At 42.9% G+C, this 27,227-nt stretch overlaps 1 protein-coding gene and 1 long non-coding RNA gene across 4 annotated transcripts in view; one reads left to right on the top strand and one right to left on the bottom strand.

Annotated features, from left to right (window-relative positions):
• FANCC (FA complementation group C) overlaps positions 1–10,334 on the bottom strand; it is a 2,294,314-nt gene extending 2,283,980 nt beyond the window's left edge. For 2 of the 3 annotated variants that reach the window (XM_069625706.1, XM_069625707.1), the window contains exon 1: positions 10,244–10,334. The gene's annotated coding sequence lies outside the window, so the exon portion shown is untranslated. Of the gene's footprint in view, positions 1–9,500; positions 9,577–10,243 lie in introns of all 3 variants that reach the window. The other variant, XM_069625705.1, reaches the window with a different exon arrangement.
• Positions 10,335–10,375: 41 nt separating this feature from the next.
• LOC138510205 (uncharacterized) lies at positions 10,376–25,906 on the top strand. Its single transcript, XR_011280343.1, has 3 exons — positions 10,376–10,460; positions 22,259–22,483; positions 25,418–25,906. It is a non-coding gene; the product is annotated as an uncharacterized lncRNA (long non-coding RNA).
• Positions 25,907–27,227: the final 1,321 nt, after the last annotated feature.

Below are 27,227 nucleotides of genomic sequence, written 5' to 3'. Positions count from 1 at the left end.
GCTAGATGGATGAGAAGTGGGGCGAGAGAGAGTTGCAAGCAGGAAACGGCAGCAAGGGGAGCAGGGATGGTGAATCAGAGAGCGCACAGTGCTCCAAGGATTTAAAATTCCCAAAATAAGCAAATGCGTTTAGGCTATGGGGTCACTGCATTCACCATGCCTCACAGCACGCCAAAGTGGTGCAGCCGGGTGGAAGATAGCACGTGTACAAAATTCAGGATGAATCGAGGGTGGGAGTGTCCTTTCAATGGGTGGATAAGGTGCTTGTGTGCTGTAGGGAAGAATGTGTGTTGTGAGGATATGGCTAGAGAGCTGTGTCGTACCTGTCTGGGAAAGGTTCAAAGGGAAATGGGGATGGATTTAAAGTGGGGAACTGCATGTGAGGGGGTGTGTGGTGTGTGAGAATGCATCGAAGTAGGTGGAGCGCAGGGTTATACATAGGATGGTGGGAGGTGTTAGGACGTCTCTGTTGGGGTATTTTGGTGTATAATGTGTGGAGATGTACAGGAGGGATGTGCCTGTGAGCATATGAAAGGTGGTGGAGGCAGTGTCTACGGGAAGGATAAAGCCTGGTAAAACCAGGCGCCCTTACCGGGTCCCGCAAGCAGAACTCGTAATGCGGCAGTAGGGGTTTAACGGGGCCGGCAGCTCTACCGGCCCCGTTAAACCCCTACCGCCAACCTTGTAATGACCCCTATTGACTTCAACTGTGTAACGGCGCAAGGAGCAACTTTTTCTGATAAAGATACATCAAGGAGGGGCGTCAGAAACCATCCACCATTGTTTTATCTGTGCAAAGGCCCTTATTTGTATCTTTGTTAAAGTTCATTGTTTTCCATTTATAGTGGCAAGGACAGCAATCAGGCTAGAATAGGTTTCTAGATGGCAGACTTTTCTTGTTTTATAGGACATTCGGACAAACCCTACGTTTCTCTGCCCTACTCTAAAGGAAAGGAGTGACAGATTAGGTTTTGGGTGATCCAATAAAGAAATACTCAACCCAAAATGCCACCTTGTCAGTCTTCAGATTGTGACTTACCACAGCACACACATCACCATATGTACATTTGGTTTACCCTGCACGCACATTTACCATGCTGTGAAAGATGAATGAGGATTCAAGACAAAGCTTTTATTTTTTAGAAAATAAAATTAAATCAGAACCTTCCCATCTATATCTATCATTTATTGAAGAAAATAAAATGCCCCTTACTTAATAAACATGTCAGTATTTCAAACAGCATTCTGGGAAACTCAATTTAAAGGCAGATTACTTAACATTCCTGCATATGAATCGTTTGCAAAAATAAAAATGTATATTTAACATGTATGTTTGCAAGATTCCCTTTAATTGTGTTTTCTATTTCATTACTGTGCAAAAAGTATACATTTGTCATTATTCAATGGGCCATTTAAAGTGGGGAACACATGCAGCAGTCAAACCATCTCCTTCTTTCCTTCAGTGGTCCAAAGCCAATAACAGGACACGGCTCAGTGATATAACCGGGGAATTACTTCAATTACATTATTTTTCTAGGCATGTGATGCAATAATGAGAAATGATATGGCTCCCATTCTGCACTTGGCCATTACACAGAAAAGGAGTCGGGGATCTCTTCATATACATAACATTTGGGTCTATTTGATGAAATACAATGTTTCCAGAAGCACTTACACTTCTGAAATATTTATAAATTGTCCAGGATGTACAGTAAATTGATATACCACCACCCCCTCAGTATTTTCACTTATAAAAAGGACTAGGATTTGATCTGTTCCCCTTTAGAGTATTCCTCCCCCAAGAACTGTACTTCTCCATGGCATTATATCTGCTTAGGATTTCTTTTGGCTGTCTCACAGACAGGTGGGCACCCTCTCAAGGATGGATTCAATTCTCACACTCTAGTAACAGTGGACATCTGCCAGCAAGATCGGTCAGCTTCCCTCCACTACCTGGGTTTCTCTGCTTCTGTATTGGGCCTGTCTATTTCCTTTCCTATTGTGGAAGGCCTGGGGTTAAATTACATACAAGCCTCTCACAAGGGTCTGTCAGCAATCAAAGATGGGTCCACAGGAAAGTGGGCTATTGGATTTGTCCTCATGTTGCCAAAACTTTGTATCTCTTCCAGTCAGTCCATTAGTGAGTTTGTCCCCTTCAATCTATGGGTTTGGACGTTTATGTATTAGAAACCACTCCCTATAGAGGTTTGTATCATATCTCTATTTTGATTGGTCAGTGTTCCAAAAGTGGCATCACACAAAACCCTCCCCATCGTATTCATTGGGAATATTAATGAGGGCAGTCTCATGGGTGTAACTTCTAAACCCAGTTCCTACCATTTGATATGATGTTGGTCATCTGTCACCAACACACCTGGGTGGTCTGTGTGGCAACAATGGAAACAGACTTGTCAACCTTCAAGGTGTCGTTATGCTGTGCAGGAAGCATACAGCATGGTCTAGTTTTCCCCCCAAGATGGCGTGCGGCCGCTTCCATGCTCACAGCTACGCTAGTTAGACCTTTCCTCACAATGCTGCTTTGTATTGAAACTTGACTCTTTGTTGCTGTATGCTGCTATCCTCCCATTTCCGAAGCGCAAGTGGTTTGTTTTCTTGTCCTTGGCTTTTTGTTTCTTGCTTCATTGGCTCTCACTCTCTCTATTGGGAGGCCTCCCCTTCCCTTGGCCCATACCTTCATTGCCTAAGGGTCCAGTAATGTTCTCCTGCCCTCACCCTTATGCAGCCTGGAATTTCGCAGTCTAGCATTACCGCCATTTGCTCTGTTCGAAGAACATTACAAAAGGCTGTCATTTCCTTACAATCAATCAGAGGGTTGAGTCCTTGACTTTTCCACTCTTTTTAGAGGACGCTCCTATGGAGGCCCCTTTACCCCTCCTGTTTCTACAGGAGGAGACAGTAGTGTCCAGGCAGGATCGTCATTACTTTTTCAGTCTTGACTTGCACCAAAGAAGGTCTGCCAAATCATCAGAAGAGAAAGAGAAGACCACAGGTGAGATCATCTTGGAGATTTGTACATTAAACAATTGTGATTTTCTAAAACAGTATGTTCCACGCAAATGTTTAAGTTACAAATTCATATTCCAGATTGCTCTCACTCAGGTGAATCAAATGATGCTAGTCTAATCTCGGCATGACATGTGATGTGCGTGTGATAGATATTTTATTTTTGTTCTCCGATATCTTCACTTAAAGATTCTATTCCCATCTCAGAATAACAGCTTAGCCGGCAAGGCCGCTAAGATATATGGCACACTGACATGAGCTGTTTCAGTGCATTGCATACTTAAATATGAAAAGAAAATATTTTACCTTCAGCTGATAGTTTTTCATCATGAACAGTTAAAAAAATATAAGTGGTTCTGACGTTCCTTTCAGACTATATTCAAGAAAATGTAATGCCTTATGTAAAAAAAAGTTTAAAACTGCTATTATTTTCCTTCCCATGTAACAGGTTCACAAAATATGAATGGGATTTCCAGGTCCGGCCCAGACAACAGGCCATATGATGTTGATCTCTCTGAGGCTCAGAGCTGGGAAATGTATGACCCCTGAGAGGTAGGTTCTCATGCGACTCTTTGTCAGAAAGTTCTTTGAAGTTCAGTTGCTCAGAGTGATTATGCGAGCTTGCTGTCACAAATGGCAGACTTCATGTCTGAGTAAGTTTGAATTGCATCCTTAATGGAAGACCTGTTTGATGAGAATTTTCGATTACTTGGGGCAAGCCCACTGTGAGCCCACTTCGCAGGATATATTTCTCTGTATTTTTAGGGAATGGTTGGTTAGATGTTAATACTTGGAGTATATTGGGGTGCTGCTTTTATCTGGGGTACCCATATAAAAAAGGGGGGGTAAAATGGGTAAGAAACAACAATGCATCATGCAACTTAACGTCTCTGCATAAAAACTTGACGAAACAGATGGCTGTACTTACACTTCCTATCTCAGAGAAAGTAGTTATGCCCAATAATTCAACTGTGAATGTTCCAACTGTGTTATATGACTTACAGCCAGCCCACGTATCACTACTACCCCCTCCAGCCTAGATATAAGTAATCAAGTAACTGTACGTCTGAATGAGTACCCCACCTCACAACTATCTACCTCAACCGTTCTACCTCAGCTTAATGATGCTTTCTGTCATTCAGTCATGCCCCCAAAGACAATGTGCAGTATTTCAGAGTAAATAATAGCAATGTTATATGCAACACTACTAATGCAAGCATTTGCACAAGTCAGTCTGTCTCTTTATTGTCAGATAACCTATATACAATGTTGTGCGGTAGGAGAAGATGGTGCAAACTGATGGCAGAAATGAATCCACCGCTCCCACGTAACAAAAGGGGAAGAAGGGACTTACACTGCATAAGTAAGATGTATATCGCGGGTTGGGTTTGGATACAGTAGAAGACATTAATCACCCCGGGCAGTCCAACAGCTGGTATTCTAACACGAGGGCCACAGGTAGGGAAGCCACCAATGGCAACTGCTATGTTTGTTCCTTGATCGCCCACGCCTCAGGGACGCCTAAAATGTTGGTCCCCCAAGAAGTGCCTCTGTTAGAAACCCAGTGTCTTGTTCATCTCGCGCTGTGCAGGATACGGGACCAAAATGTTTCAAGGAGCCTTTCCTAGCAATTGAGGGCACAGGCTTTGCAGACGGGAAAAGGCAAGACTCAACCTTTCTGTGCAAGGCTGAAGGGCTGCGAGGCCTATCGGATGAGAAACTGAACTTTGCAGAAAAACATTGTGCACAGACATGGAGCGAGCATGTCACCAAGCTAACATGGATCTCCGCTCTTGAAAAGCCAATCAAGGTACAGGAAGCAATATACAGACTTTGCTTATACAGTGAGGGCCGAACAGCAGTGGGGGTTGAATAAACGCTGCAATCGGACAACCATTCTTCCAGAACTCAGAAAAGGGACAGCAGCCCTCATGTACTATTATTGGGTGTGCAGAAAACAGTCATATGTGTGCCTCGCACCCTCATGAAGGGGCTACTATGCACTTGTAACCCTGCATTCCGCGTTGCTAGTGAGATTTGAAGAACACCTGAAACGGGGCCACCATTATTGCCTGATGACCAATTCTAAATGCAACAAATGCAGTGGGCAAAACCTACAGCAGCATTCACTGACGAGCCCCCTTTCTTCTGCATCCTGCCTGAGCAAGAGCAACACAATAGTCTGTTCCGCAAAAGACGCTCCAACTACATCTCCCAAAAGTCCACTGACCTCCTTGCACAGACACCGGATCAGTACAAACTTTTCCATTCTGCAGAGACATTTTTCGCATCACTGATTCCCAGCATTCAAACAAGGACAAATGTCAAATGGCTCCAGATTGTGCACTGGGAGCTTATTCAACTGGCCAACAACACTGAAGAAGTGTTCAACATTATCGAGGTGGAACTAAGGGCCCTGCGGTTGATGACGATGCAGAACCACTGCGTCCTCGACCTCCTCACTGCAATGGAGGACAGGGTTTGGTGAAAAATCGGGAGTGCATGTTGCACTTTCGTACCTTCTTCAGATGCTGACAACGGGACACTTTCACATGTAATCACAGCGGTGCATGAACTGGGTGTGCGCATGAAGAAGGAGGCCGGAGTGCAGCCCTCAGACTTGTTCACAATGGCATTTGACTGGGTGCCCTCATAGCTTGCAACTGCAATGAAGATGCTGGTTCCAATCATTGTGTTGTTTTTACTCATTTTTTGTGTGCGCCAGTTTGGGCTACAATGCTGCATAGATGCTGTTCCCCATAGTACGAGAATGATGGTAACTGTCAGTACTAAGCATGAGAGTGACAGAAAACTACTTCAGGGCACAAAGGATGCACAAATACAAACTGGGAAGAGTGATGAACCCAAATATCGTATGGTAGCACTATACAACACAGGGGATGAGGTTGACAACCTGTATCACACCACATTTAAACAACCCCAAGATCTGGAAAATTATAAGGAAGCACGAGTTGACCTGGCAAGGGATGGGGGCTATATCTATACGACATGTACTCCTGAAGAATATGCACGGAGGGGAGAAAGTTTGAGAAGTGTATGCCGTGCCTGGATGCCAATCAAGGGCAGTCCTGCATGGAATGAGACAGTACAAAGAGCTGAGGAACGTAGAGGTACCATGCAGGGGTATTTGTTACTTTAGGAGTAACAAAAGGGGGGAATGTTGGGGAGAGGTGGTCTTTCGCACCCCCCTCAACGTTCCCACACAAAATGGATTCTGTAATTGCTGAGGCGCGAGACGTCCCCTTGTATAATTTGAATCAAACACTAAACAATGAGCAAAAACAAGAGACAAAGCCTTTGCACAAAGACTCCATTTTGTGCCACCCTGAATGCCATCTTTTGCTAGGCCCAGAAATGATCTCTAAAAAAACATGTCTCTCCCTCTGCCCAGCGCCTCGCCTAGCCAGCTCGTGCTCCCCCCCCTCCACCTCCAGTCAGCTCCGTACAAACCCAGTTCTCACGGAAATTCAACCATGTATTGTTGCAAATGTTTAGTAGCTTTCCATTTCCAGTGTGAAATGAGCTCATTGCCCTGTGTGTGACCGGAGCCGACTCTGGCCTGTTCGTCCATTTGTCTCCACAAACCTGCCTATGCTCCCTCTTCACCCCACTAGGCCAGGTCGCAGTTCACCCAGCCAAAGCCCTCCATGTTCTTTGATGCTGATATACATCTGACCCTTTTGAAGTGACCAAGCCAGAACACCCAGCAGAGTCTTAACCCCATGCCCACATTCTCCATCCCAGAGCCAAGCCATTCCACCTAAATCATGAGGCATCAGGGAGATTAAAAAATACAAGACCGGCACCTGGGTCTGGGGCCTTGTGTTTCATAGACCTTATAGACCCCAAACTGCAAAGGGTAGCAGAACTATATACTTGTCAGTAAACCTTAAAAAGCACCCACATTTGTGTCAGTTGTTTATGATTGTTATTTCTCTCATGTTCTCATCTCCTGGGATTACAGTTAGACAGTTAGTTAGATATGTAGCCATCTGCAAGCTCGACCTTAATCTGGTGGAGATAAGCCCAGCTGACCACGTGCATCATGACTGAAGGAGAAGACGACAACCAGTGAAGCCCAGGCATCCCATATGGAGCTAGGTTCAACATATGTGCTTAGCCAACCCACTCTCCTTTTGTGTTACCTATATGTGATGTTGTTCGTGACGCTTGGTGCCTTCTTAATGTGCTGCCTGTGTATCGTTTGGCAGAGCACTCTCAGGGCAGCAGAGTTCTCTGCGTGCACAATGTACCTGATATAAACTTTGTTTTACTTGCAATTTATCTCCTGGTCTCATTCCCTAGCAGGGTGTGTCCATTATTCAGAGTTTTGGCTACTGTGTCGGGGTGGGACATCTTCACAACATTGTAGAGTACTGTTGATGTATTTTTGAAATAATCTATACGCAAATGCTATTTAGGGCAAGACAGAGACGATACGCTCTGTGTGAGGATGTCTGTGTTTTATCTTCCTGTTTCTGCGGTCGTGGGTGATGGTGTGGCACGTTGGGCTATGCTGGCCACAAATGTAATGAAAATGGGTGGAGCAGATCGTTGGGACAAGTGATGTCAGCTTCAGGGGTGGGTGTTTGGATTTATTGCCGCAAGTGCACTGGAATTTAGGGCGATCGATCCACGGATAAGATTAGCACAAGATGGCCACGCCCAACACATTCTTTTCGCATGTGTAAAAATGAGGAAAACTAAGGTAAGATGCATCAGATTTTATTGTTTTACGATGGATCACAGTATGCTTATAACGACTTGCCCGAAAGATCGGGACAATAACATTTTTGAGCGCACTATTCCTTTAAGTGCTTTGGAGCCAGACACACAATTTATTGGTAGGACTGTATTTTTTAAAAAAGCTCATTTCTGAACATAAATCATGCACCCATATACAAGTGTTTACAATTGGGTTAATTGCACGTCCAGATAACTGTGTTTGTGCCATCACTACATATAATAATGAATCATGTTTCATTTGTCAAGAAAGTCACTGCTAGTGAACACATTCTCAAAAACAGTTTTGCCCAAGATCAAAAGGCACTGCAGTGCACTCCCATCACTTCTGAATACCTATTAAACGTTAACTTGGAAGTACAATTCAGTGCACACTTGAGCTGAGTCATATGAAGTGCTTGTCTTCCAAACTAATCACAACTATGTGTTGGGACAAATACACATATATGCAATTATATTGTCTCAACATTGAGAAAACTGAACTCCTGCTAATTGGCTCCCCTGCCAAATTGGGTAAATTGGACAAGCAGTACTGTTCATTCTCAATAGACAACATTCCCATCACAGAGTCTCAAGTAATCAAGACATTGGGCGTGTATCTTGAACCGAGCCTTACCAAGGATAGGCAAGTTAATGCCATTGCCTCCTCAGCAGCCTATCATTCCAAACTGATCAATGCAGTTAGGCCCTTCTTATCCCGACAGAATTGCATCACCATTGCGAGGGCCATCATTGGGTCCAGGCTGGACTATTGCAATGCCCTCTTTGTTGGAACGTCCCACAAGAATCTGGTTAAAGTCCAACTAGCCCAGAACAATGCACTAAGGGCTGCAACTGGTATCTCACGTAGGGATCACATCCCTGGGGTCAGAAGGCAGATACACTGGCTACCTGTCAAGGAAAGGATTATATTTAAAACACTTGCTCATACACATAAATGTCTCCATGGATTAGCGGCCCTCTACTTAGCCCAAAGGATCACCAAACAGACATCTTCTAGACCTTCCAGATCTGCATATGCCAATCGCATCCTGGTTCCTTCCACACAGAGTGTGTGGTGGGGGCTCCAGCTTCCCATCCATGGCCGCCACTTTTTGGAATACCCTCCCAGCTCAAATCAGATTGATCGAATCTCATGCAGCCTTCCGTAAGGCCTTAAAAACTAGGCTTTTTGTATGATGGGCCTCTACCCTCAAGCTTGCATTTTGTATTCTGCCATCTACTGTTCTCATGCTATGTAATGCATCCTGCAATGCAACCTTGAACATGTTCTCTAATTTACTGCAACTAAGCAAATTGCATCAAGCCTTTGTCCTTGGGCCGCTTTACTGTAACCTTTAAGCAAGCTCTCGTAAATTTTCTTACAGCGCCTTGATGCCCGTGGGCTGTAGTGCGCTCTACAAATCCAAAATAAATAAATATTACAAGGTAAACAAAAGGGAAATGCACTGGTTTCTAATTTTAATGGAATTCTCCTCAGTGTCTTTTATTGAGATGCACTGAGCTATTCAAATTTCGATATTGTGGGTCATTGAAGTGTGAGCAACGCATAAGTGGCCCTCGAGCCCACTGTGAAAAGTTGGCATCTATTGGCTTTAACAATGCATTCTGGGACTTGTGTAGTCCTACAATGACATGGGGCAGCCTAGGACTACAAGTCCTGAATGGATAATGTTGGCATGTATGCATCTCTCCCAGTCACTCCCACTTACCCTCTTCTTCAAAATTGAGTGCTGCTTCCGTTCCCAATCCCTCTTCTTTGAGCACAGGCTTTGGTCCTCGTTGCCCCTGGAAGGCAGTGCAGCTTTTAGCACAGACATGCACATTTCACGTGGGTAAATGTATACAAACATGATCCATTCCATTTGGGCGAGACCAGTGCAACCCTGGCATTCGAGACGTGTAGTTATGGGTTGAAAGTCATGAGTTTATAATATTTTGGAGACTAATCCAATCCTAGCATTCGGGGACATGTAGTCACAGGTTCATAATGAGGAAATCCAAAACTACAAGGTCCAGAAGACACAGTTAAAACCATTACTGGATAAGTGTCTGCGGAATGGAGGATGTTGCAAAGTATGTAAACAGGGTGCTTGTCATATGAACATAGGTTTACTTTTCGAAATTAAACTCGGCTGCTTCTGAATAAAACGAGTGAATCGCCACTCTTTACTTTCAGTTAAGGGTTTATTTGTGTTCTTGAGGAGAGGAGACACCCCTCGCTTCACTCTCCAAATGGTAAAGTGGGAAAGTCAAACATTGTTGTTGTCGCACCAGGTGCAAAGTCGCGCATTCAAAACTTCCTGATTTGCCAAGCAACAACAGTTAACTTTGTGTGTCTATGTCTTACATCTGGAAAGATACGAGCAGAATACGCACAACGTAAACAGCGCACAACCGGACCCACTAACTTGGGCTGGTCATGACAGGAGCAAACAATACTAATCAATCCTACCTGTTTGAACCATTTACGCGCCAAGAAGCATGTCTGTGCTCCACAGCCCCGGCTCTCTTCCGGGCTCCTCCCCCCGCATGGGCCATTGGTTGGCTGCGCCTCGGCACCGCCTCTATTTGGATTATCGGGTCTCAGCCCTCAGTCAGACTGAAGCAGTGGCAGACCGAGCACACACTCGAAGAATTAACAAAACAGCGTTCTCGGTGTGCACGTGCAGGTTGATTTTTTTTTCCGGTGTTCGGTATAGGGTTGTGTAACAAGTGGGGCCTTGAGCTAACGCAGTAGGACTCACCCCAAGGGGATCCCGCAGAGGGGCCCCTGAGAGGGAGATTTCTCCAACGAAATCGGGAGCATGCATTTTCCTCATAGGAATGCATTGGGGATATTGTTATTTTAGGCGGGAGATAGTATAGCACTGTTTTTAATAAAAAAAAATCGGGAGGGTTGGCATGTATAACTGGGCTTGTTCTTTCCCCAAACCGAATCTGTAGGAGCTATCAAGCGGTAGAGCAAACCAACGCAGGTGCGTTCAGAGGGGTTCTCTCCCAGAGTAACATTGTTAAATAAGGGATTGAAATGGGGGAATTTTACAGGAGACTTTCCTTGATAAATTAGGTAAAAAGACGATTTTGTAGTGTGAGCCATGAAAATAGTCAATTGGATGCCAAGTCATCAACAATGCACAGGAGCATTTTCAAACACATGTTCATAATGCCTTTGCCCACTGTATGCCAGTACCGTGTAAGTGTAAAAAACATTTTCATACTGATTGTGCCCAAACATGTCAATTCTGATGCTCCATTATATGCCAGTATTCCCACATCAGAAAATACTAATGTTTGCTTTTCCCGTGATGCCAGTAATGATACTAAAACAAAACACCCCAGTACATGCCATATCCCCACATAAGAACATGCTCTTTGTTGGCTTTGCCTTAATGTCAGTAAAAAAAAAAAAAGCCATGCCACAGTAAGAAAACATGCCTTTGCTGGTTAGCTGGTACAATATCTCAGTGGATTTAGCCCTTGCTGCTGCAATGTGTGTGTGATCTACAGGTCACAGGTTGAAATCCCAGCAAGGCCCACTCAGCATTTCATCCTTCTGGGGTCAATAAATGAGTACCAACTTCGGTTGTTGATCAGTTTATATAAATATGTTCTATGTATAGTGCTTTGGCGAAAGCGCTATAAAAATAACACATTATTATAATTACACAAATCCCACATATAAGAAAACTCATGTTGTATTTGCACCCTAATGCAGTAGAAAATGGCATGCAACAGTAAGAAAACGCTTTACGGGCTGCACAAAGGCCCTCCTCCCCCGGCCTATGTAAGAATACTTATCATGTTGACTTTGACTTTAACACCAGTAAAATAATGCCATGCCACAGTAAGGAAACCTGGTCTCCCCATGTAAGAACACTCACAAAGCTGGCTTTATCTATAATGCCAGTACAAAATTCAATGCCACAGTAGGACCCAGCTAGCCCCATTGCAGTACCCTTCCTCTACTGCAAGCCCTCCTTCACGTAATAACACTCAAATTGGCTTTGCCCAAAAATGCCAGTAAAACATGCCATTCTCCTGGCAAAAAATGTTCATGGTCCAAGGCACGCGGCAGGCTCGGACTGGCCTATAGGACAATGACTGAACAAAAAACGCAAAATGGTAGTGTGGGCCCCGTTTTTATGGTCAAAGTGGGCTTCTTTTTTGGCCATTGTAATTCTCAGTTTGAAGAGTTACTTCACTATGTGGCTAGTAGTTTTGACCAGTGTTGCTGGATACATATTCTTTAAAATGTACAATTTGCATCACATTTTATCAAAAAAAAACTCCCCCTTGGTTACTGTTCAAACAGCCTGTCACAAAAGGAATGAATTGCCATTTGCAACTGTGGGCCACTTTTTCATTGGTGGCCAAGACCATTTTATACCCCAATCAGAGCCTGCACACCCATACAGCTTCTGTCATTCACATGGGCACCCAGAACATTTACAATGCATTGACATGCACATTTGCACCCGTGTACACCATTCACATTGCATTTATTCATACGCATGTACTTAGACACCCACTCACATACAAACATACACACACTCACACACACCTTCACATGCATACATATACACATGCATACAATGCACACAAGCAAAAATGCTTCACTCTGTATCCTCTGAGGCTCTTCTCTGACTATGCCTCTGCATCTAACAGGCTAGTTAGTTAAACAAAGGAATGCTAATCATTGGGGGCATGGGCCAAGTAAAAGTTGAGCCCAGCAGTTAAGCCTTTATCTTCCACATAGGGGATCTATTGATATCATTGCCTGGGCAGGCTTTTGTCTGCATCACATTTGCTGAGGCCGCAGTCACGTTAAAAGACTATTTTCTCACCTTGGAGAGCGGTGTATTTACTTACTTTTTAAGATAAAAAGTACGTTTCTTCGTGGTGACAAATATGAAAGCTTTTTTGCTGTCTGAGTACGGGCTGGGACTCACAGCATATTGATGACTGCTACATCAAAGTGGTAGGGCTTTAGCCATGCCAGTCTCATGCCTGGCTCTGCCCATATGGGAAAGGCATACATGCCAGCATTCCGAGGCATCTGGGAGGGAGATTTCGGCAGAGAAATCGGGAGACTAAAATGTTCCAATAGGAATGCATTGGGGAAATAATTATTTTAGGCTAGAGAATGTGAAAAAGAGCTATGTTTTCAACAAAATATTGGGACGGTTGGTATGTATGGAAAGGCAATGCCGTAGTGCTATTAAACGTCTATTGATGGTAGCAGGTGCAAAGGTTTTCGAGTACATGGGTATTTAATAGCAGTGCCTGGCAAATAATACTTATACAAAAGCTAAAACTGTTGCCTTTGCCTATGTTTGTTTTTAACAGTGCTTCAGTGAAAGACACCCATAGTTCTTATAAATAGAGTGGCTGAAGCCAGACCTGGTTAAGACATTTGTATTACAACAGTAGCACCTTTACAACTCCAGTTAAGTGCGTAAACTCTTAGAAAACTGCTGAGAAAAAAAAAAACACTGGCAAGCACTTTGAGTGTAAAGTTTGACGGTAAGACTTCACAAAAGCAAGCTGAAAGAGTTCCCACAAGGAGGTGTTTTGGGCGGGCAGGGGAAGGAACAGTTTGGTAATGGTCATAAGAATTAGCATAGCCATGGCAGTGAATGTGTGGACAAATAGCAAAACAACTGCAAGATTTGTGTCCCTCCTCATATGCCCTTTCTCCCTATCTGTACTCTAGTGCAATAGTTTTGGCTTATAGGTGGTGCAAAAGGGCCACCTATTAGTGAGTGTTGTGGGGGGGGGGACATGAGGGTTCATCCTTTTTCTCTGTAGTTCTGCACATCCCTTTTATCATTTCTGCATGTGTAAGCCAGCAGCTTTCGTCACTTGGATGCTTTCCCATGTTTGTAGCTTGCTTGGCACACAATTCATCAACCTCAGAAGGACCATGCTACCCTAGGATTCTAACTTGTAAAGTTCACCCTGCCCCATTTCTGAGCTGAAATCTTTACTAGTGAGCTGCGCACATGTCTGCAGATTTCGGTTTTGCAGGACACTTTAAGAAGTGCTAGCGCATCAAAAAGCAGCCTGCACTGTGCGTGTTACTACCATATGGTGTCATTCACACCCGTCTCGCCACAAATCCAGTGCATTGGTGGAAAATAGCATGTTAACACCTACTTGGCACAAAAATACTGTTGAACCATTTGGCAAGCAGGGCTCTGAACTGTTAGATTTCTCTCCGGGACTGGTCCTGGTATTTCCAATGCCCTCTCCGGCAAAATAAGCACACGCCTCCTCTGTAAGGAAACATTAAATAGGACAAGAGGCAAAGGCACAGATTTGACACAAGCAAATGTGATTGTCGGTACTTTGTAAACAACCTGGAAAGATACTAGCAATATGCCTGTTCTCAAATGTTATGAGGCAATACCTTTCCACAGGGCTGGTCACTACACACAAATATATTAGTGACATACCTCCACTCAATTATTAATCATTTAAATGATTTACTGCAAAGCACAAAACAACTGTGTCTGGCATGCATGCTTTGGATGGAACGTGTCTGGGTGTGGGAGGGAAGCAAACCAGAAATGGCCAGCTCAGTCTCCTGGGTTGGTCAATAAATAAACTGGGGCATGAAGCAAAGTCGAAATAGAAGCATACAAAATAAACTTGAAAGTTAGCAATACTTTTGAACTCGCGTCATTGGTCTGTAGTATACTCACTTGCCCGTGGTCATGTGCAAAGATCATAGGTACAGATGTTGCAAGTAACCTCTGGGGCACCTCTTTGTTGTAAATTCTGCTGACTCGTACATCTCCGTGGTGTAATGTTGACTGGAAACGTGGAATCAATTTTCTCAGACATCTCCAAAGACATCATTGGTTCATCTATCTGTCATTTGTTTGAACATCACAGTTGAGTAGCCATTGTCTGATCAGCAGACAATCTTTTCGGAAAATGCGTAGTGCAGTATGTGCTCCTTGGCTTGTGTAGTGTTGGGACATCGGATGACTATGCAAGAGAACATTATCTTAAAAGATCAAGTTCTGGAATGAATAAAAGTGGGGGTTTAGAATACACAATGTAGTTGCACAAAATAAAATCACATAACTTATAAAAATGCTACTAGAACAGAAAAGTACTGAGTTTCAAATTAGCCATTTAAAAAAAAGTTAAATGCTATTAAAAATAGACATCTGTACAAGTCTTTAGATATCTTTATTTTCTATGTAGTAAAAAGAACTAAGAAGACTAAACGTAGTCCATCAGACCATCTTTAACACATAGATATATTTAAAATAATACTCTTTACTTTTACTTTTGGTGTTTGGTAATGAGAGAAATTGCTGGCAAGGATAGCACTGTTTCCCCCAAAAGATTCTTCAGTAATGATTGCATTTTTGAGTGAAACTCTTTTCTTGAACCCTGTGCTCAGGATTTTTATATAGGAAATATGGGTGGGAACTGACTCGCAGCCCTTTGTTTTGATTTGACTGGTCTGCATTTGACATGCCAGGCACACAATATGGTAATATGAAAATGACTTTGAATGGCTGAATATGTGTCTGGGTGTGGTGACCCAGATGACTGGAAGGACCTTTGTGGATTTCCACTCTTAGTTCTTCGTTTATTATTTAGGTTTGTTATATTCTCTTTTTTGAAACAATGATACTACGATTCAAAGTGGTTAAAAAATCTGTAGAATATTTTATTCCAAAAAAGATTAAGAAAAGGCCTGTGAAATTAGTGTCCAATGCGTTTTGGTCTATTTGGCCATCTTCAGGGAAAATTTCTAAACAAAACAGATATTTACAATCAATGGTGTGAACATTTTACAAACATCATGTTGTCGTTTTATACTTCAAACAGTGTTATGCACTCCTTCACAGTTATGTACTCATATTTAGCAGGCTTCTGATTCCTAGCTTGGCAAAGACTTTATCACTTTTTTCTCCAATCTGGATCTGGAGCCCTTGGGTGTATCTGTAATATATTGGGTTTTTCCTGCATAGTGTTATACATTTCTAAGATACCTCATTACCGATTCATACATTGTATGCACAATTAGGTATATGCCATACCTTGTTAGCTTCTTGACTGAGTTGGCCAAGGGTTTCTGTTCTGCTGTCCGAAGGTATCACTGATTAGGCAGGTTTTCACAAATTATCTGATTCCTGTTAGCAGTATTTCATGCATAAAAGTAGTACTAGTGAAGACTGTCGGGTTACCTTCTTTACCCCTGATCAGAGCTTCTAGCATAACATCAGGTTCGCTGGGAAGCATTTATCTGTGTGTTCTGCTGCTATTAATTCACCAAAAGGCCCCGGCGTGCGTAGCGTGATGGCGCCATCAATGTGGTGATGTCATTGCGTGCCGGCGGCCATTTTGGATTCGATTCAATTTGTAAATAAACCTGTGTTGTACAGGGAGAAAGATGTAATGTATATTAAAACATATGTGCTTACTGGAAGCACATGCGTTGGAATTCCTTATGACAATGATCAGAAACATAAGTCTGGAAAGATTATTATTGCATTATAGGCGTGGAAATAAAGGGAGACAGAGCATGAGCCATGGCGGCGCAGAACAGCCAAGAGTGGGTGCAAGTGACCCGAAAGTAAGGAAAAGGGTGCAAGTGACCCGAAACTGAGAAAGACAGCAAAGCGACAGAGAGAAGGAAACTAGACAGCCAAGAGAGGGTGCAAGCAACCCGAAAGTGAGAAAGAGGGTGAAAGCGACCCAAGAAAGTGTGTGCAAGAGGAACGCAAATAAGAAAATGAAGGTGCAAGAGAGCACAGTGAGAAAATGAAGGTCCAAGAGAGCACAGCGAAAAGCAAAGAGAAGTGTTCAAGAGGCATAGGAAGGTGAAAAGTAAGGAGAATTGTGCGAGAGGCAAGGAACGGTGGAAAGAAGGTCTCCTCCCCACAGCTCCCTGGCACATCGGAGCATGAAGAGGATCTGACACAATTGAGACGCCAATATTCGGGAAAAGAAATTACACAGCTTAAAAGGAGGTGACCCCTGCAGGTATTTTACTCTGTGTCCCTATGTAGAAACTGCTCATATGTAAAAGCAATAGATGTACCTGGAATACTATGAATAGATAAACTGACATATGAGGGTATCTCTTGTAGGCTATCCGAGCAGGAAGCAATGAAACACAAGAGAAACCGACAAGGCGACCACCAACACTAGAGAGACCCCAATGAGAGAACAGGTAATATCTCCTGTTCATCCTAGCTTCACAAGTATTGCAGTTCCCGATTCCCTTTACTGATTACCCCCCTTTCTGTCCATTTTTTAACCCTACAGGGACCGGGACACAAGCTGTAGTGCCCGTGGACAACCCAGAAAACTCTCCAACCCTCCATGACGTGGATACCTGTAAAGAAATTATAGTGTCATTGAGAATACAAAATTCTCCTTCCTGAAGAAGGCGGCGAGTTATCAACTCCGCTGAAACCGGTTGACAAACCCTAAGAGTCGATAGGCTGATGAACGCGACTCCGAGACCCTACATACACTTGAAGATAGGGCTTGAGTGATTATACATCATTTTAACGTTATTTTTAAGTTGAACTAGGCCATTTGGCCGTAATTGTTTTTGATATAAGACACACAGACTGGGGGCGGTAAAAATAAAGAAAAGAACCGACCACCAAGAAATGTGCACATAACCATTTAGTGTTAGGAAAGTAGTGAGAGAGTCTAGGGCAAGGATCTCCACACCCCTTTGTAGGCGGCACACCAACGCTTATCTAGGGATGGCCGTGCCATTCAATGGGAATATGAGATATCCGAACACAGGGCTAGAGAGCTACCAATAGGGATTTAGACCCAGGAATAAAGTTTTTTGTTTTATACATTGGGGCATAGACAAGTAGTGGAAGCCCATCGACTTCTACCGTTAGTACCTGTTCTTCTCTTTTGCCCACATTTGCAATTTATCCAGAATAAGTATCCCAAAAATCTTACTTGATGCATCAAGAAGAGAGATGGGGTGATAATTCGATGGCAAGGACCTATCTCCCTTCTTGTGAATTAAAACAATATTTGCCTTCTTCCAGGATGAGGGCAAGCGATTTGTCTCTAAGTCCACACATCTGGTTTAACATCTTTTGACCAATGTTTGTTTAATTCAGGCGTTTCCTCCACCCCCTGTGGGCGGTAGAGCTTGCCAAATTGGTTCTCCCACGCTAAAGACTATATGGGCTGACTTTGAAGAGCTGCTTGGTGTGAGGGATCCTTGATCAGTCTCCAAAAAGAAGCAGTGTTTTTACTAATTATTGAATATAACATCGCCTCCGAGTCGTTTATGTAGAGCAAGAACCGATGAACTCTTACCCAGTTTCTATACCTGAGTCTTAATGTTCATGCTCCAGATTCGTACTCAGAGGGATGTTTCCTCAGCATTCTCAAAGCCTTGTTTAATTCACTCTTTTTCTCAGCCAGTAGTAGTAGTACATCATACTTAGGTCTACAGGTTTGGTTCTTTTTGCAGGCCCCCCATTTCCCCACTTGGCTTATATAAGTTCCCCAAGGCCAGTCATGTTGCCCTATCGTATGTGGCAGAATTTAGAAGATCTCTCTTCATTTGAGCCCACATAAAAAATCTGATTATTAAATTGATGCGATATGGCTGGTTTCCAAACCAATGCATGGTTGGTTGAGTTTACTTCCACTATCACCTGGGAGTTTATGCTTTGTTTGGTGTTTAGAGTTTGTTTCATAGTTAAAATAAGCATATGGTGATCGCTGGATTTAAGTGGAGTAACCTTTAAGGTTTCACGTTTCAGCCATAGGGATTCAGACATAAATATGTAGTTCAATGTGGATTTTGAAGCACCATTTGAACAGGTAAAACCCGGTGGATTATCATCCTTCAAATTTCCATTTACTAGTAGCAAATCCCAGGCCTGCATTTCTGACTTTACGAGCCTCCCCCTCTTCCTGGCCATCAATGATGCGCCACATCCGTTTTTTGTTGTTGTATCATTTAGGATCTAAGCATTCGCTATTGAAATTTCCCAGTACTATTATTTCTTCGTCCTCTTTCTCTAAGATTATCAGGATGGGTGTATTATCAGGATGGGTGTACTCTATCTTCCCCTATAGTTGTTTGGGGAAAGCCCTATCTAACAAACAAATGAACGTCTGTGTCCAGAAGTCCAAAACAAAAGTCTCTCTGTGTCAAAACCTGTGCTTCTCTCCGCTTCTAATACCTACATGTAGTGCAGGGATATTCTAACTCAAAATAGTGTTTTCCCTTCCGCAAGTTCAGGATACAGTTCAAAGAAAACAATGTTCTGAAAAGGAGATCGGCGCTCTTTTCCCCAAGTTGCAGCTACTGGCTCCACAAAAGAAAGTTCCAAAAGAGTTTGGGGTTGCCTTCCCCTAGTTTTAAGCCTGGATTCCTAATGCTATGTTCTCAAGGTAATGTTTCCATGAAGCTCAGGATTCCCTTCCCCAAGCTTCAAGCCTTGGTTTATAACACAATGTTCCAACAAAGACACAGGGTTCCTCTCCCAAGCCGCAGGTGCTGCATCACAAAAAAAGAACGTTCCGAAAGATAATGTTCACAAGATAATGTTTCCAAGCTTCTTGCCTTGCTTTATCAACAAAGGATTCAATTCAGTGTTTTGCTCACACTTCGTTGCTTCCCTCGGCTGCTCACTTGCAGAAAACTCTTATCTCGCCATTCAGGTTCTGTCGGAGGCTTTCGAGAACGTGCTGCCGCCACGTGACCACTCCGATACAATGTTGCTTCATTGACTTTCAAATGCGCGCCGGGTCTTTCATTCATTGGCACTCACCGGTCACGTAAACTGTTCTTGCTCGGTTTCTTAGTTAGGAACATCAGGATCTCACTGCCTGCCCACAGACTTCCCTAGACTGTTGCTTCCAGTCAGGGAACGAGCACTTCTCGGCCACAACACAGGGACCGTATATTCCCACGGCTCCCTGCTTTCACGCTCCCTGGCTCATTGGAGACACTGCTCCCTCACCAAGCAATGACACGCTGCCACACTGTCTCCTTCTGAAGCATCTTAGTTCTCCGTTTCTCTCTGGGTTTCTCATGAGCTGTACTGGCCTTCCTGCTCCTCTTCCCCACATGCTTTTCGCTCTTCCAAGGCTGCCTTCTGCTGTTCATGGACTCCACCTTTTCATAAAGCTGTGAGTCTATAACAGGCTGCAGGTGTAAGGTCTCAGGCTCAATTGCCTGACCCCAATTCATCTCAGTAATATAGTGGTTTTCTTATAGGTAATTTTCATTACTCTTGGGTTTAGTTTCTTCTTCTCAGTACTTAGTCTGACTTCAGGGGGAGTAGGAGGGTATGGGCAACAATATCTATGAAGGCTGAGGGAGGCACCCTCTCCTCAATCCCCAAGGACCCTCCGCCCAGGTAATCCTCCCTTGCCAGTCCACCCCCAGGGTCGGGATCCAAAAGCGATGGCTCTTCCTTGGCCACCTGAACAGAATATCCCTGGGGAGTGGAAGTGGGAGTACCTTCAGGTTTCTCACTATATATATATATATATATATATATATATATATATATATATATATTATAGGGCGGAGGTCACCGCCCTATAGTTAAGTTGAGTCGGACTCCAATAGAAACCATAAAAGATTCTATTGTTAATAACTTTTGACTTGTTTGACATATTTTGCTGAACTATCAGTGTTGGTTAGGGATGCATAGGCCCCTCCAGACTGCTACGTTTTATAAAGATGTGTTCAAATATAGAAAAGTTATTAAAAAACAAGGTCAATTTTTGCCAGACCACACAGCCCAATTGCTGGACGATTTGGACCAGGTCCGAAACGACCTGGGCACAAAGTGTTTACTGGCAGCCTTTTTGTGGTTAAGAGTTATTCCACGCAGTTGTTTTTTAAATATTTGAAGGGGGAGAGGGGAGACCCCTTTTCAAAAATAGACCACTATGAATCGGGTAAATTGCCAAAAACAGGTTTTTTTTAGAAATGAAACAACCTCCATCTTTTGTTTTTCCCAATGCGAGAGATAGCCTCGGCTATAGCTGCAGCTATAGCCGCGGCCATCCGCAAATGAAAAGCAGGAAAACATCTATTTGCAGGCCAAAATACTTCCAAATGTCATTAGGGAAGAGGCAGGGGCGGGGGGGGGCTAGAGGACACCAAGTAGAATTTTGGAGTTGGGGACTGTTTGCAGCACAAAGCTTCCGCAAATAGCCGACATTTGAAATGAAAATGCGTCATGGAAACAGCCTGTGTTAAGGGGGGAATGGGAGAGGGTAGGGGAGGTGAGAACAAGGGGTGTTTCTAGGTCTGGAATAGATCTGGGGGTACGCTAATGTCGGACTGTCACGACTCAGGGCTAGTTGGCCTTTTGGTTGTAGCCCCTGAGCTTCTATCAGGGGCTACAACCAAAAGACCTGGGGCTATAGCCCCCGCCACCCCGCACCCCCTTGAACGTCTCTGGTGAGACACCATGAATTTAGTGTGGGGAGCTGGCAGTGAGTCTGGGGACACTTGGTGTGGTCTTGGGTGGGGGAGGTGTCGGGGAGGGATTTCTTGGCACAATCATTTTCCCGATAACCGCGGTTACAGGGCTACAGATGGCTGAGAATATGTGGTGAAGAATCCTATGGATCCCTCACTGAAGCCCTGCATAAAGTCTCCTCCCAGGTGGCCAGTGGAAGGCAGACACTTCCTGATCCCAACCATGGGGGTGGTGTACTGACGGAGGATAACCTGAAAGGAGACAGGGCCCAGGATGGTGAGATAACATGTGATCAGACACAGTATTTGTCCTCTGATGGGAAGACTCTTACCACTGTACATAAAGAGTTTATGGCTTATTGTCATTTTAATGTACCTCAGACTCATATACGATCTAATGTGGTGAACTCCAAGGTTATCAAATCAGTACAAACTATACTGAAAGAAAGATCTTATTTGGTATCCCAGACTACTGAACACCTTCCTCAATCCCAAGGGCACAATGAAAACGATTATGGAATTGTTGTCTTTACTAAACCATCTTCCTCTATGATAGCTAAACCTCATAGCCCCTCTGTTAATTTTAAGGGAATTAAATCTACCCTTTATAAATAATGTAGAATCTTAAAAACATAACTTTTGTGGAATAAACTACAAGTCCAAGAATCTTAGAGGTACTGAGGTGAGGAAGAGAGCTGAAGAGGCATGTAGATGTAGTAGTCGGGCAATTAAGCCTAGTAGCCATTGCAGTAGTCAGGCAATTAAGGCAAACAGCCTAGATTTGAAAGCCTATCTATGAACCTGTGAGGCATAACAGGAAAGGAGGAGTAGATGGAGCTGGAATGTGTGCTGGAAGGCTGACTGTAGTAGCAGTAGCATAGGAGAAACACAAGGCTGTTAAATCACAAGAAAGTGGAAGAATAGAATGGATGCCTAAGTGTAGAGACAGTAGATACCTGCAAGCTCTGAGAGAGTCCTTTTCTTCCAAACTCTTAAACGCAGAGACTGCGCACAAGAAGACGTGCTGGAGGCTGAGTTTTCCCCATGTGAGCCGCATTGCAGTGATTGCAGAGCCTTGGAAGTGCAGGAGAGCAAGGCCAGATGCAGAAAGCAGACCGAGGGTCTCGGGAGAAAAGGAAACTCCCACATCAAGTGGCCATATCGGAGACACCCATGCTGGAGACGGGTGTGGGTCCCCAGCGATCTAGAAGAGGCAGAGGAAGTCGGGTAAGCAGAGCAAACATGGAAAACCAGTATCATTGAAGCCGGTGAGTGAAGCACAGCATTCAGATAGACTGCGCAAGCCTTGCTGGTAAATGTAGCCAGTTCCTAAGTAACTCGCGTATAGCTGAGAGCGAGAAAAAGCTGTTGGGTAAAATTGAGTTCTTGTTGAACACTGTACTTGTAACACTCATGATGCTTATCGTGAACGCTTTAACTCTCATGTGAGAAAGAAAAGACATTTAAATCCATTGTTGAACACTTTAAAACTTGTTGCTGATTAACGGAGTTGTCATGTGTGTGTTTAATTGAGAAAAAGGAACAATTTATAGACCATTACCGGATTCCTAACATTGACGTTATTCGAGTTACAAGTAACAAAGAGTGAAAACTCCATCAATAAAAGGTTGCATGTACCCAATTGCGTTTCCCAATGGAAGTTAAAGTTGCATCCTTTACCATTACACAGGAATACAATTCCTCATTCAACTTTGAACTTTAAATTCTATCTTAAAGAGAGGTTGCGTGTGCCTAATTGTGTTTTCACTTGAAAGACTGAACTCGATACAGTATCCAGAAGTGACATTCTGTCTATTTCAAAAAAGCAAAGAGTCTACAGCATTGAAGAGAAGAACAAGTGTTGCCCAAGCCAAGAGGCATTCCCTGTCATACTGAAACCTGTCCTGCCAAGTGTTAAAGAGCCATCTAACTACACTGTAAAGTTGTTAATAATATTCAAGTGGCATAAGTAACAAGTGCCCCATTGTTACCTGGAGCTGAGAGAGTGGCACATAAGCTTCTGGATAATTGCTTGGGCTCATAACCAGCAGGAATGTGGGGGTAGAGCTGGGGAAGGGGAACCAAATGCTTGTAAAGAATACTTTGAAGTAGAATACAACCCATGGTGCAAAAGACTGCTGAAGCTAGAATGGAGTGAATCTTGTGAGCAGAAGCAGGTTCTTCTTGTGGTACTTAGACTGAAGCGGCAAAGAGGCTGCCCCTTTTAAGAAAGCCATTAAAAGAAAGAGTGTCTTGTCTACCTGAAGAGGTTGAAGTGTCTGGTCAAAATCTGCCTAATAATTCAACAGTACTCAGTAGTACTACTTGAACTGTAGTGGTATATTAAGCTGTCGTCAGATGTCACATTGAAGTGTTGGAAGTAGTAATGTACTTTTGGACAAAGGTGACTGTTCCCATAGTACCAACAGTAGAAGTGAAGTTGTTGGAAATAGAAGCAGCAGCACAGAGAAAGCATCCTGACGAATATACCAAATGTAAAGTTATAACTGAAGAAGTCCTAAAGAATTGTGTTATTGACATTGGGAGAATATTACACCTGTGGCTAATGATCTTGACAAGGAGACAATTTATCATCATAACCAGGATTGCAGTTGGTGCTATTTTTTTCTGGAAGTTGGAAAGGGATCTTTTCATTGAGGAACAAAGAGTTGCCACCAGTGGATTTGTGTTTGTTGAACTTTGACTTTGAACTTTCAAGAACTGGTTCAAGTTCTTTCTTTTCTTTTGTTGAACATTTTTTAAATTGACTTGAATCCTAGGGAAAGGGATCTTACCCAACACAGAAGACCATTCAGATATTGTGTTGATATTATTTATTATATTGTGTTGCTATATAATTTATTTTGGATGTTTGTTTAGTGTTAGAGGGCCAGTTTACACATGTTAGAGAATGTTTCCTTAGCCTTTAGACTAGGTAGGGAATTATTCTGTAGAGTAGGGCAAGCAAGGTGTTTTCTTATTATGAATTCTTTAATAAGAATTCATGTTATGAATTAAATACTGTTTGCTAACACATTTTGAGTTTTTTCAAAATGTGTTCATAAATTGCATATTTTGAGAAATCTACAAGCAGTTATCCGCCTTGCATTACTGACCCCTCAGAGTGTGTAGTTCAGCACCCGTGGCTATACATTTTTGGGTGTTTGTGTTTTATTTATTTTTAAAGATATTTTTGCAGGTATAGTGACGTAGGAGGGTAACAAATCACTGTCCATGGCCAGTGGCACTGCAGGTATTTGGGACTATTATCTATTTTGGAAGTGTGTTTTTTTAGACAGAAGATTGGAAATTATACTTTTTTATGACATTTTTTTATGACACATTAAGTATTCATATTTAATATGAATGTATCATTTTATGTAAGTGTGAGTACATGGTAGGCATTTGGGACTGTTATTGATTCAGTAAGTATTTATTTATTTAGACAGAAGAGTGGAAATTGTACTTTTTTCAGTTAGGAGTACTGAATACATACATATATGTAAATATATATATTCTTCAAAAACATTGATTCATAACCGCAGTTACCACAGTATCCAACTAGATGGTAAGCTCTGGAGGTGCGGTTAATTGCAGGAGCGAATGCAGCTCGTATCCGTGGGTACGATAGGCCTGATTGAAGTGTGGCACACCCAGTCGTGGCTATGCTCAGTTTGATGGATGTCGTGTAGCTGCGGCTAATAAGGTGATGTAAGCCAATGGGTGAATGGTTGAATGAAGATGAAATTGGGGAATAGAGACATTTTGAATTTGTTTTTGAAACCTTCAAATGGACCTCATTAGGGAATTGCAGAGTTTGATCCATTGTTACAATAAAAAAAGTATAACTTCAAAGCAGTACTCCAAATATGCTGAAATATTACACTCAGTATACCCAAAAACTGCTGTTTTAAGAACTACCTATTACATAAATATGTATATATGAATTAAAATGTACCTTTTTTTACCATCATCCTGTAACCGCAGCTATAAAAAGTCAATGAACTCCAGAGCTGCGGTTACAATAAATAATTCAGAAAAAGTACACTTCAGTAACACAAACTGCGTAAAATAGATCACGTAAGATGTTGTGCTGTTCTAGTGCAGTACTAGTCTGTTATTTATTTTCTGTTATGAAATGTATTGCATTTTGTTTTACAGATTGTGAAGGCATCATGAAGCAAGACACAGGACAGGACACAGGACTACATGGTCCATCCATCACAGGTCGCATAACCGATAACCCATGGCACGTTACAACAGTTCATTCTTTCTCATAGGACTTCCTTGACAACACAGATTTCCTTTCTGCATCTATGTCATAAGTTCCAATAGGCTTCTTGCCTTTATCAACATGTCACTCTCACATGCCTCTTTTCATGGTATTCCTGCTGGTTTGCTGGTTACCCCCTTGTTTCGACACTATGGAATAGTGTTTTGCTTTTTATTAGTTTCACTTTGTTCGAAAATGCTGTCTCTTTAAATTCACTTTGATGCACATGCACATCATTTTCTGTTTTATTTGAGTGATATTCTCATATCTTTTCCCTTGTTCAGTGTTTAACTCTCATTATGTTCTTGACAACTTGTTTGGTATTCAATATTTCATAATGGATCTCCAGACCCCTTTTCCATATCATTAAAAACTCCTTTCAGGCTTGACAACTTGTTCATTATTCAAAAGTTCATGTTGCTTACTCTTCTACTCACAATTCGTCTTTCATTCGTATTGATATTCAAAATGAAGATTTCTCAACAGTTCTTCCAAACACTGCACAGTTTAAAACAAATGTCATCAAATTCAATGGTGGCAAATCTCCATTCCCCAACCACGCTCTTGTTTCTCTAATTTGCACATAGATTTGGCTCGGGTAGTATTTGCTTTTGTGCTCCATGTTAAAGTATAACGTCACTTCCGAACGTTTCCAACTTCCCTTCACTTTAGAAAGAAAGCTTTTATGTGCTTTCTCTTAGCTTCAACACATTAAATTGGAAGTTTTACAATTAAACAGTTCACTCGCAACAAAAGGTTTGCCAGTAAAGCTCTTCAATTGATGCAACAAAGGCTTGCTACTATTTTAGCCACTCGCGCGTACGTTTCATCAAGTGTTCAATAATACTTTTGGTTCACTTGCAACTGTTGAAGCTGGCATTCACACCCCTGAGCAAAGCGGTTTAGTGTTTCTCTCACAGCTGACAATCACTGGCTAATGCTCCTGCGGCAATGCTTGGCTTTGCAAATCTTCTCCACTGCTGCTACATTCTCCTCTGCACACAATGGGTTTTCAGACTACCCCTCAGATACTCCTGGACACCCGTTACTTCCGGAGGCAACAATCAACCTTCTCCTTTATGAGAAGCGTCTTTGCCAGTATGACTTCCCGCTGCCGCACCTTTAAGGAACGGACTTGGAGCTACAATGACAGCACAAGACCCAGCCTCACACGGCCGTCAGCCTCGGCACACTTTTCCCTCCACGGTTCTTGGCAGCATAACTTATTCTTCTCCTGCTACGACACCATCTGTCTCCCTATCTACATTCAGGGCTTTTTATAGACCTTAATTACATTCAGGTGTTGATCATTAGGTCTGAGTGCCTGACCTTCAAGCCAACATAAATCTTGATCTTCCTTCCTCGTCCTCATTCTAACGGGTTTTATGGGACTTGAAGTCCCAATGGGGAAAGTTAATGTTTTTCACAATTTGGGTCGTACACACTCCCATAAACACTTTAGGGTTTTTTGGGAAGTTAGTCTCAGTACCCATGTGGTATGTTTTAGAGAGTTCTTTACTGGGAAAATGGGGAAAGGGCTGGCAATAGCCTCTCAAGGATTGTGGAATGGGTGGTTCACTATGAATGGGGAAAAAGGGGATACTGCGTCTCATTCTTGGACATCTCACTCCCTTCCCCTAGGTTTCCTCTCCCCAGGTTATTCTCCCACAAGTAGCCAACCTCAGGGTCAGATTATGG

The sequence above is a fragment of the Ambystoma mexicanum genome, chromosome 6p (genome assembly GCF_040938575.1).
Source record: "Ambystoma mexicanum isolate Mex_15411 chromosome 6p, UKY_AmexF1_1, whole genome shotgun sequence".
In the NCBI taxonomy this organism is placed as follows: domain Eukaryota; kingdom Metazoa; phylum Chordata; class Amphibia; order Caudata; family Ambystomatidae; genus Ambystoma; species Ambystoma mexicanum.
The sequence above is the reverse complement of the archived record's forward strand: the minus strand, read 5'-3'. Positions and strand labels throughout refer to the sequence as shown.